We start from the raw sequence: 12,519 nt of genomic DNA, 5'->3' as shown, positions 1-12,519 counted from the left end.
CACAGCAATAGAAACCATAACTAGGACAGCAACATAACTACAAAATTACTCTTTTGTGTGAGATTTCATTCAATTATTCTTTCTGCCATAAAATCATCTGAATTCATAACAGCAATTTACAAAAATCTGATCTGCTGTTCAATGCATTGACACAAATTTTAAGAAACTGGGCATACACCCAATTTAAAACTACACATTGTCCTCTTTAGAAGCTGATTATCACTTCAAAACACAGAATCATAAAATAATGTCTAATTTTCATACTCTGAAAGAAATATATTTTAGCTATTAACAAATATTTATTTGTATAACATCTGGAGATTATCTTTTAAAAATAACTATTAAGTATAACATAAAACCTCATATTGTACTTTGATTAACTGAGCTATTTTACACTGTACTTGCATGCCCCTTGGTGTACAATGGAAGTGACAGGAATGATAGCATGATTAGCTCATGCTGTCCTCTAAAGCCTTGGGTATGACGCAAGAAAGGCAAGTAGAGAACACTCACATTCAGGGCACTTGCTCTACAGTATTAAAACCATCACAGGAAACACGGTATTTTCTATGCTTACTTCTCCACTAACAAAAAAAGTTAACTTTGACTAATATGAAATAACAAGGAGAAAAGAGTACAGAAAACAGTTTGCCTTCTGTGTTTGTCCATTGAGCAGCAACAATCCAGTGAAATTATGTAAATATTTGTTTTCTAATTTCCTTTTGTTACTGTTGTTGAAATCATGAAATTGCTCATGCACTACATTATATTTTACTTTGTGGAAAAATGTACTAGCTTCACATAAAATTAAAATATTAATGATTAAAATAACTAAGAATTTCTCAGAAAGTAATTCAAAGCAACTTGAAATCTCTAAAATGTATGAAACTGATTATTTTAAATGAGTCTACTGATTCTTTTGAAACGTAAAAGATGGAATCTAATTCCCTCACAGGAAAACAGTCTCCAAGTTGGTAGCATGTTCTTCAGTCCCATAATCCTATGTATTGGGCCACATAACCAGAAACTGCAGCCTTATACTAATAGCCAGGAAAGAAAGGAAGTGGACCAAAGAAACACAATTGCTTCCCCACAACCATTACGCACCACCATCTGAAACATCAATTGCACCCACAAATTGAATGTAGATTTATCCTAAGCTGTGGACTGGAACACTGCAACTTCTAATCTCAATCTCTGGATTCACAATAAAACTACTACTTAATGTTTGTCCTTCTATGACATTAAATTTTTGTGGTTTGAAGCATGCAGGAATAAATACACACTTCACATTTGAAAAAAAACCTTTATTTTGCTAATATAACTGTCTTACTAGTACAGCTGCATATATGAACTTTGTATCATTTTCCCATGGCCTAATAAAGCAGTATATTAAACTGGTTTACAAAATGATTAATATTTTTAAATGACTTGCCAATGCGCACAGGCAAAATCTCAAGAGATCACATCCCTACGTCGTAAGCTACAGAAAATCAATGGCTGCCAGGAGAGGGAGACCCAGTTTTCTAGAGGGATGAACCTCAGCATAGCGTATTCCATCCCATATGCTCAGCCCTAAGCAAATATTCATGAGCAACACTAAATTAACTCGTGTGTGTGTGTGTGTGTGTGTGTGTGTGTAACAATAATAATGAAAGAATAAGGGAGAAGTGAACAATATGGAAGGAGGTAGAGGAGTAAAGGGAAGTGTAAATGTTGTAAATACAGTATTCATGTATGAAATATTTTAATATCAAAATTTAGGTAAGAAGTGACATAGACTTTATCTATTGTAGAAGACTATTATGAACAGAAGAGTGCAGATATAACTGGATAAGAAAATTAACACTACAGAGCTCAAAGGATTTGTAGAGAAAGCCATCTCTCACAATCACACTAGTAGTGTCTAGTGAGGAGACTGAGAAGTCACAGAGTATGAAAGGCAATTGCATTCAGAACTGAAAATCTCCCTGAACCTATGAACACACTGTATAAATTGAGAAATGGTCAAAAATTTGACTAACGAAGTTTTAACAAAATGTTACCTAGTCTGTAAAACCATAAGAACTCAGAGGGTTCTTCTGCTGCTTGTTTGTTTAATTTTGAACAAACAGGAGAGTATGAATAAGATACACTCTGCTGAATTGTAGCAAACACACATATTAACCAAAACAGTGAAGGAACAGATCAGGGTTAGTTAATACATAGAGACAATCTGTGATTTCCTCTGGTCCCCAAAGAATAGCAGTTCACAGATGTAACTAAAAAACTCCTTCAGGAGAAATATTGGTAGTTAGGGACCTGTGATATTGAAGCACTTTTTTTTTCTTATTGTTTCGTTATCAGAGAGATGGGAACCCAAGAAAACTCAAATTTATGCAGTTTTGCTCCTCTAAATTATTTCTCACAAAGGTTTCGCTCCAGTCCTCGGAGACAGTTGAACAAACAAATGGCAAAAACAAGAATGGTAATAAAGATTCCGGTGTTACTGCACTATAAATACTGAAGATATGCTTCCAAATGTGACAAGAAATATTACGAGCAATTGCAGATGCATAAATGGAGCAAGTGTAAAACTCTTTCCTCAGAGGCGTCAATAAAAAAAAAGACTATTATAAAGAACTACAAAATAATTTCTTTATCCAAAAGCTCTGAAGCAGTTATTAAACCAGCTGTTTGCAAGAGTACACAAATCTGCTAAGTTGCAGTTGGGTAACTGTTAAATGCTAAAGCAGTGAGTGATCAACGCCTAGCAGATGGTCTGGGAATGGGTGAGGAAATGGCAGTGTTAATACCACCAGGCTGAGATGTTCATTTGTGCTGTGGTATGTGCAGACGGGGTGAATAATGAAGGTTCTGTAATAATTGTGTAAATCCCAACATTATTAAGTCGATTCAGCTGGGGTTTCTTAATATATGTGAAGCACTTGAAGTACTCTGAGAAATACCTCCTCTTTGGCTAAAGCTGTTCTCATTAACTCATACTGCTTTATTTGCTATGACCTCAGTGTTCCCGTTAAGTAATGAGTGGAATAAGAATTAGAAATCCACTTTCAATCTCAGTATTAGGAAGGAGGGAAAATGTTTAAAAAAAAAATGTGTCAAAGCCTGAGCATTGCATTAGATTGGCCTGCGGCGTTAATTTACCTATCAGGTTCAGTTAGTACTCACTTTAGACTATTTAAGAGTTTATAATTAGACTTGTACTTTGGGGGCTTGAGAAAGTTGCCTTTCTTAGTCAATGTTTATTTTAGCAGAAGGGAAAGTCATATTCCTATATCTCCTAGTTTTTAGTTTCACTTGGTATTACCAGGGATTTTTTTTTTTTTTACTTTTTTTTTTTCTTTGCCATCATATAACCCTGGAGGTCTCAGAAAAAGAACTCTGGGAAAGGTTTGGGGGAAGGGGTGGGGGTCTGCTTCGGATTTTTTCAAACTGAACACTGTTGATAACTTCCTTGGGTGCTGCTGTGTAAGATATTTTAATATGTCCCTGGGTTTGACTTGCTTGATATCTGGAGCAGCTGCTTCTCAGGAATCCTACAAATGCCCCAAACAAATATGAACCAAGTTATTACTAATGTTTTAGAAACAAGACCTCTCCCCTTGCTCCATTTCTGTCTAAAACCTAGGTGAACAGATAATCCAAGAGAAAATGTTCCTTTTTTGTTGCTAGATATTTGTTCATGGTGTGAACCTTGAGATTGCATTATTTACTGGAAAAATCTGTTTCTAGTTGTGGTGTGGCTCAGCCCTAGCACACACCTTTAATCCAAGAGATTTCTGCTTGAATATTGTAAACAGGATTGAATAAAGTCAACCATAGGTGAAGAGGCTGAGCAAGAAATCAGTTGGCAGGAAGGAGAACAGGTAGAGAGAAGCATAGGGAGTAGAAGGGAGGAACATTAAGTTTTTCTTTTTGTTTAAGATGTTAGTAGAAGAGAAGTTTCATATACTCTCTCCTTCCATTACTTTTGGTTAATTGCTGAAATAATTAGCCAAAATAATTTTAATGAAGGCAATAATTATAATAATGTGGAATATTAATCAGAACCTGTCTTCGCATAATAAATCAACATTACCAAAGTTTTATCATAACTATAAAAGCTTCATGTACCATCAGAAATATACAATGCATTTGAACAGCCATAAATTAGACTAAATACTCAAGATTTCAATGAGGAGCCATACTGAATAAATCTAGTGTTTAAAACCATTATTAAAAAACAAAAGTTATGAACAATCATAATTAAAAAACATAATACATGGTTATTAGGGAGCTTTTAAATTGTATTGGTGCTGGGTTTTCTGGGGGAAAAGATAGATATTGTATATTTATAATAGTGACTGAAATTAAAGTATATTTGTGATGACAGGGTATTCAGCCATCTGATCACTAGAGTAGGCCAGCACAGGCACCCTCTCAACTATTGCAAGTAGTCTGTGGTGGAGTCATCCTTGTGGATTCCTATTTCTCCCTATTCCCATGGGGTCTTCATTTATCATGGTATCTCTTTCCTTGCTCTCCCACTCTGTTCCTGCTCCAGCTCGACTTCCCACTCCCCTAAGCTCTCACCCCCCATCCCTTGCCCTCCATTACCCCCACCCTCACCCCCAGTTTGCTCACGTAGATCTCGTCCATTTCTCCATCATTGGGCAATCCATGCGTCCTTCCTAGGGTCCTCCTTACTAGCTAGCCTCCCTGGAGCTGTGGGTTACAGTCTGGTTATCCTTTGCTTTATCTCTAGTATCCACTTATGAGTGAGTACATACCATGTTTGTCCTTTTGAGTCTGGGTTACCTCATTCAGATGATATTTTCCAGTTCCATCCATTTGCCTGCAAAACTCATGGTGTCATTGTTTTTCTCTGCTGAGTAGTACTCCATTGTGAATATGTACCACCTTTCTTTAATCCATTCTTCAGTTGAGGGGCATCAAGGTTGTTTCCAGGTTCTGGCTATTACAAATAACGCTGCTATGAACATACTTGAGCATGTGTCCTTGTGGTATGATTGAGCGAACCTTTATCCAGTGGCTGATGGAAGCAGATGCAGAGATCCACGGCCAGGTCCCAGGTCAAGCTCCAGGAGTCCAAACAATGAGAGAGAAGAGGGATTCTATGAGCAGGGGATATGGAGAAAATGCCTAGAAAAAGTATAGAAACAACTATCCAAAACTAGTGGAAATGCATGAACTGTGAACCAATAGCTGAGGAGCCCCCATGGTACTGGAGTAGGCCCTCTGGATAAGCAAGACAGTTGTTTAGTTTTAACTGTGTAGGGGGCCCCCAGGCATTGGGATCTGAACCTGTCCCTAGTGCATGAGCCGGCATTTTGGAACCTAGTGCCTATGGTGAGACACTTTGCGCAGTTTTGGTGCAAGAAGGAGGGGTTTGGACCTGCCTCAACTGAATGTACCAGGCTCTGCTGACTCCCCATTAAAGACCTTGCCTTGGAGGAGGTGGGAATGGGGGTGGATGGGGGGAAGCCTGGGGGGCAGGAGGAGAGAGGTCAGGGCAATCTGTGGTTGGTATGTATAATGAAAAGAAAATCTCTTAATAAAAAAAAATTTAAAAAATAAACGATATTTGTGTACGTGCCTATACCAATGTATACCGTTTTCACATTTAGTATTCGTTATTTGATGTTATCTTTAGCAGATTTTGGAACAATGTATTATTATACAGCAGAGATTTCCAAGTCCAAAAACTTATTTCAATGACTTGCAGACAGACAGATGCTAATAAAAATAACTTAAATGTCCAATGTAAGAGGTGGGTCAATGAAGAAGCATGCATTAACATATTCTATAGAGCCATAAAATACAGTTTTAAGGAATGGTGTTGCACACATTCAAACCCTGCACTTGGGAGGCAGAAGCAGGAGAATCTGTCAGTTCACTTCGAATCTAGTCTATGTGGTGACTTGCAGGCCAACCAGAGCTACATACCAAGACCCTGTCTTAGAAAAAAGGATTAGAAAATTTTATTTGCAATATGTTGTCTTCATAAAATAATTTAAAATGTGAGATCATTACTACATATGCAACTTACATAAATATACGGTGATATAAAATTAATTATATGAATATGATGATCAAGTATGCATCTATAAAATATAGTAACATCTATTATTTTACTCAAATACCATATGCTAATGAAAAGAAAGGGAAATATTAATGATATGAATCATAGATACCTTAGAAAAACCCTTTATGATTTTGTTTTTTCATCAATTGTGAGGCAAAGTAATTGTCTACTCTGGAAATATGATTAAAATATTCATTAATCATATTAACTTTTGCATTAATATATTTTAATTTGATAACAAATGCAAATATCCTTAAGTACTGCCTATAAATTAGAATAAATCACTGTATTCAAAGTGCTACATATTAAGAGCATTAGTGATAAACTGTTGAACTATCATGATACATATTCTAAAGATATCAGGTGTATTTATCTAATCACATAAATTAATATATGTAACAATTTTTCCTTTAAGTTCAAAGCACATGGATAAAGAAATATATCTGAAAGCTACACATAGTGCATCTTAACTTTCTCATGGACAGACAGACTCATCGAATCAATGGGTAACAAAATATTGATATAGTTCACAATATATAATGGAATCTTCAATATAGAGAATGAACAAAAGAAATATCTGGATTATTCTCTTGAACTATAGTTCAAAGATTTTTTCCAAGAAGATTGTTCTATTGGAATATAAATATCTGAATTGATTTATTTCTGTCAACTCTAATATTCTCTCAGAGCTATTTCTAGAAACTATTCTTCATAGTAACAAAGATGTGGAAATATCATCTCTGAGGTACAGAAACCATCCAAATATTATAGACAGTAGAATGCAAGGTTTGCTTGTCATCTAATGTTATACAAAATGAATTTGAAGTCACTTCCATATATCTACATCCAATTATGTTTTTGAATGAGTAGAACAAATTGAGTTTTAAATACACAATTTCTCAATTCAGACTACCTTTTTATGAAACCAACTTCTCATTTTCAAAATCCACTGAATGAAAAGATTCCCAAACAGCTTTGTTTTCCATATATATGAGATATAAGTAAACCTGTTCCAATGTGAAATTAATCCCCAAACAGCAATGGCTAAATAAAACAGTTTTTACTAAACTAAACCATAATAGTTAACACATAGTAACATTGTTTTTGTCTGTTTTATTTCTCTAACATGTTAACCTGATTTTTCTTCCAAGCAAATCACTTGACAGCACTTCGTGACCCAGTATGATCTCAGACTCATGGATTCAGTGGATCCTCTTGCTTTAGCCTTTTGACAAGCTGGGATTATAAGCATGTACTTAATGCTGAGTTTAAAAGAGTATTTCTAAAACAAACAAACAAACAAAGAAAAACAAATACTGAACACTTTCAAACTTTTTTTTCTAAGTCTATATCTTGTTCATTCCCTGTTTTATTGTCCCCTTTAAACACAACTCTTTACATTTCCCTGACTAGAATGGCTTAGTCTGAAAATGAGAAGTGACAGGTCTTTTTTGCAGGTGTTCTACAAGTAATCAACAGCAATGGGAGAGAGACCAAAGTCTTTTCACTGTGCATGCCCAGCAGCACACTCTAAATTCCGTTACTATACAGAGCAGTGAGAGGTAATTTTCCAAAACTTTGAATCAAAATTAAGAGAATACAACTGCTACTGAAGGGCCAGTTTGTCTTTTTGCTCAGAATTCTGATATGTGCAAACTGAAAATTTGATTTGTCATTCTTCTCTGACAGTGTGTAACCAGAACTCTGAATAGAAGTTAATACATGTTCATGCAGAGATTCAGTACTTACGCTCCAAATATTGCTGCAAAGAGTATGTCAAGACAAACCATAAACAATTACCATCTTTAATATCAATGCGGAAAAGAAAACATTATAATTATAAAACAACAAACAATATAGATTTGTGTTAAAGGAATAAATTGTAATAAGACAAAACTTCTAATAATTAATTTTTAAAAAAGCCATCGCCAAAATTTATTGTAAACAATGAATATTATTGAGAAAAAAATACTGATATAATTTTGAAAACTAAATTAAAGAAATATTTAAATGATTATATTTAAGGGAAAGTAAATATATGACACTGAGGAGTAGATTATATTAAAAAAAATTAAGAATAATATGAATAAAAGAATATTATAAACTAATATTCAACAAAAGCTGGTTGTTCATAATCAATAGTAGACAAATTAGTTATCTCATGATTATTAAATTGTAAAAATGGTAGGATCAAAATATTAAGGGTAGTTGAAATTTTTTAAATAAGCAGTACAGTACAGAAAGACAAGGACATTATTATTACATTTTGTAGAAAGTGTTTGTTACAGATGAAGGAAATAAAATTCATGTAAATATTTATGTATAAATCAACAAACATGGATAACATGTCAACTATAAAATCTAAAAATAAATTATAGTGAAATAGAAAATGGCTAGTACAATAGTAAAAACTTATTTTAAAATAATAACTTAGACAAAACTTATATGACAAATAAACTTAAAAAGACAAGTTGTTAATGAAGAAAAATAAAAACGAAGATTATACAATTAGAGAAATGATGTCAGTTATTTATAACACTTCAAATTTTCATGTTTCAAAATTGAAATGAAATAATAATTGAAAAATAATTATAGATACAACACAGAAAACTGCAATAAATATGTAAATATCAGCATTTCTGAAATTTTCATGTAAGTATAAGCCTATACAGGAATTTTATTGAGTTAAAGTGATACTAGGCTCTGTTTTGTAAATATTCTTATGGGTAAATAGATCAAAAAAGTAATTTCTGCAATTAAATTATAACATTAATACAACTTTAATATCAGAACACAAACCTCAGGACTTAAAAATAATGCACATAAATAATTATCTTCCTAAAGGCATAAAAACCTGAAGCAAAATATGTTTTTCATGTGACATTTAGAACCTCATTCACCAAGTGATTGACCCCAATTTGTCCATATGCTAGACTAGATACTAGAACAAGCACTACATCAAACCCTCAATGACCAAAATGAGAAGAGTGAGTAGTCTCTTTAACACCTGGTTGCTTATAATTCCCTCCGATTTTCCAGACAAAAGCAAACAAACATGTGATTGTACCTATATGTGGATAGGATTTAGAATTCTAAACTTATATCATGGCTAGTACAATGGTTAAATGAGAAATCCCCACCCTCACCTCCAAAATAACATAAAAAACTCAAGGTGTTTGAACACTTGGTCTTGAGTTTGTAGTACAATTTGGGGAGATTATGGGACCTTTAGGAGGTGCAACCTTGTGGGAAAGTATGTCAGTTGGGGTAGGCTTTGAGAGTTTACAGACTATACCCACTCTTAGCATGCCCCCTCCTTCCTGTGGACAGTTGAGGTGTGATCATCTAGACAGTTGACTTGTGATCATGCTATGGCTGTCTGCTATGGTACCTCACTCCACTCACCTTTATGGACTCTCCCTCTGGAACCATAGCACAAATACATTGTGTTTGAACATGGTATTTTTTTCATAGCAACATAAATGTAGCTAGTTCTGAAAGAATGAAGAAACCTTTAAAGTGTTAAATGAGTTAAAATGTGGTGCTGGCACGATGGCATCAGATGGCTAAGAATATTTCAAAACATAATCAGACAAATAAACTTCTGGGTAATTGACCCTGATTAGGATTCTGAAAGAATTCCTGAAGAAAGGATCATTTCCACAATTGCATCTTGCTACATCAGAAGAAAATGGATAAAACTTGGGCCTCATTTTCAGGATACACAAAAAGTTACTCATAAACCTAGTGCTTGAAAATAAAATCTAAGCTATGAAAATTTAAAAGAAATTGTAAATTCAAGTGTAGAAGTAACCATCTTATTCAATAAGAAACACAGAACCAATGCAAAGAAGAAAGCCAAGAGGTCAGAGCTAAGAGCTAAAAACCTTACCCTTCCTCTTGTGGTGGTCCTACCTCTCCGAAAGAGACCTACTTCCTGTGTGTCTGTCTTTATAAAGACTTTCTGTTCTGCCTTCTCATTGATTGTAAACACAACCACATGACTGCGTTGTCACTGCCTGTCTGTACAGACGTCCAGGTCTTCTATGGTTGGTATTGAGATTAAAGGGGTGTGTCTCCATGCTGGCTGTATCCTTGAACACACAGAAATCTACCTAGCTCTGCCTACCAACTGCTGGGATTAAAGGCGTGCACCACCAATGCCCAGCTTTCGCTATGGCTTGCTAATAGCTTTGACCCCCCCAGGCAACTTTATTTATTAATATACAAATAAAATCACATTTCAGTACAAATAAAATATCACCATATTCAAGTATTTGTAGCTTTGAGTTAGGCAATGACTTCTTAATTTACACACCTAAAGTAAAAGAAAAATAGGTTTTTTGAGACAGGGTTTCTCTGTGTAGCTTTGCGCCTTTCCTGGAACTCACTTGGTAGCCCAGGCTGGCGTCGAACTCACAGAGATCCGCCTGGCTCTGCTTCCCGAGTGCTGGGATTAAAGGCATGCGCCACCACCGCCCGGCGCCATAAAATGTTTTGACTTTAAGAAAAATGTGTTGCCATTTTCTTTTAATCCCTTCCTTGTATTTTTTTTCTTTTCTTGTCAAGTTATGGCATTGTCTAAGATCCTACATAGAAGCAAAATAATTATGACTCTATACAGCAACAGGTTACTCAGAATTAGTTGAAGAAATATTTCCTAATGCCATAAATTGTTATTTTTAAAATATGATTTTTCACATATGTGGTAGGGCACCTATTTGCCATAAAACACACGTGGAAGACAGAATACAATCATAGATGTTACTACTCACATTACAATTTGTTAGTGTTAGGGAGGGGCTCTTGTTTGTACACATGCTGATCTAGTTTGCTCACAAACATTTCCTCCCATCTCAGCACAGGAACAGCGGACTTACAGCTTTACACTATCAAGTCTGTCTTTATCTATGCTCCTGTGATCCAAAGTCAGGCCCTTAGGTTTGTGTGGCCAGCTCTTTTTCTACCAAGTCATCTGCCCAAGCTTGGATCTGATATGTTAGTCTAAGGACTGCACAAATTGTTCAGTGGTTAGGGCCGAACTTCCTTCATTCCAGAAAGCTGATACAATTTCTTTAAATCTTTCTTTCAAGCTACAATAGATGTTTGAGAATCTTCTTTCCTACTGGGGATTAGAAATTAAAGTGATCTAACTTGTCAATGTAGATTTTCTAGAAAGGATAAATTTTGTTTACAGATCCAATGGCAAGCATTTCAAATATGCTGGAAGAAAATAAAAAGCTGCTTTCTATTGCAGAAGTCAGTCTACGTGGAAAGAATGAGAACTGAGTCCAAGTCGAAAATTTGGAAATTAGAATAGACCAAAATTCCACGAATTTTTTCTTGTTAAAAAGTAAATTAGATTGGATACTAGAAAAATATAAATGAAAGAGATTCATTTTACAAATAAGGTCGATGTTCAAAATTAGACAATTACACATCATTAAATTAGCATTTATAAGATACAATTAATAATTCATGCCCAGCACATTTTCCTAAAGTTCTTTAGAATCACTGTATTTATTCAGTGATGAATGAAATGATTTAATTTGCTAAGAATTCATAATAAGGGTTCATAACTCTCTTGATTAGGGAGGAGCAATACTAGAAAATAATAAATTGAGGTCATCGGTTAGGAAACTTCTCTGTGGAGATTTGAGACCTTGGGGATATTTTTCCCAGTCCTTCATACACATCCTCCTTCTAAAATATATACATTATTAACTTGTGCCTTGTGTAAAAAATACAGTATGAAGTCTAGGATAAAAATCCCTGTACTCCATTTAACATTTTGATATTTTCTTCAATTGTTAATGATACACAGCATAATCCCTAACAATAATCTATAAACATCTGACCTTACATCCACAGATCAGTGTAGTCCTCACCTCTTATCAAGAAAACTTTTTTTTTTTGAAGCAGGGACCACAAAGAAAACCACAACTAATAAGAATGCAGAGTTGTAGAGCCCTGACCCAATGGATGCATCTACAATACACTCCTGTGCCTAAGGTATGGAAGAGAGGGTGGGAAGATTGTGAGAACCTGAGGATCAGGGAGTCTGCTGTTTGATTGTGTCTCTTTATAACAACAGAAGCTGCATGCATAAAGTCTTACCAGCATGACCACCTGAATGACAAATAAACAAGGATGACACAACTCATATACAAGACTAGCTAGAGATGAGGACATAGGGCTTGAAGCTTACACATAAAATTACAGCCAGCTGAGAAAGGTTGGGAATGGCAGAGGTGGTCGTCCCAAGAGGAGAACACAGCAATTGGGTTTCCAGTGCCAAATAATCAACCCTGAAAACATATACACAATGGACTCAACATTATCTGGACTGAAAAGTTTACATTTAGGAATATATACAAATACACATATTCATGCAATAACAACTAATGAAAAAGGGGGCCATGAATTTGAAG

The sequence above is a fragment of the Peromyscus eremicus genome, chromosome 3 (assembly GCF_949786415.1).
Source record: "Peromyscus eremicus chromosome 3, PerEre_H2_v1, whole genome shotgun sequence".
Taxonomy (NCBI): Eukaryota; Metazoa; Chordata; class Mammalia; order Rodentia; family Cricetidae; genus Peromyscus; species Peromyscus eremicus.
This window is presented reverse-complemented; position numbering follows the sequence as displayed.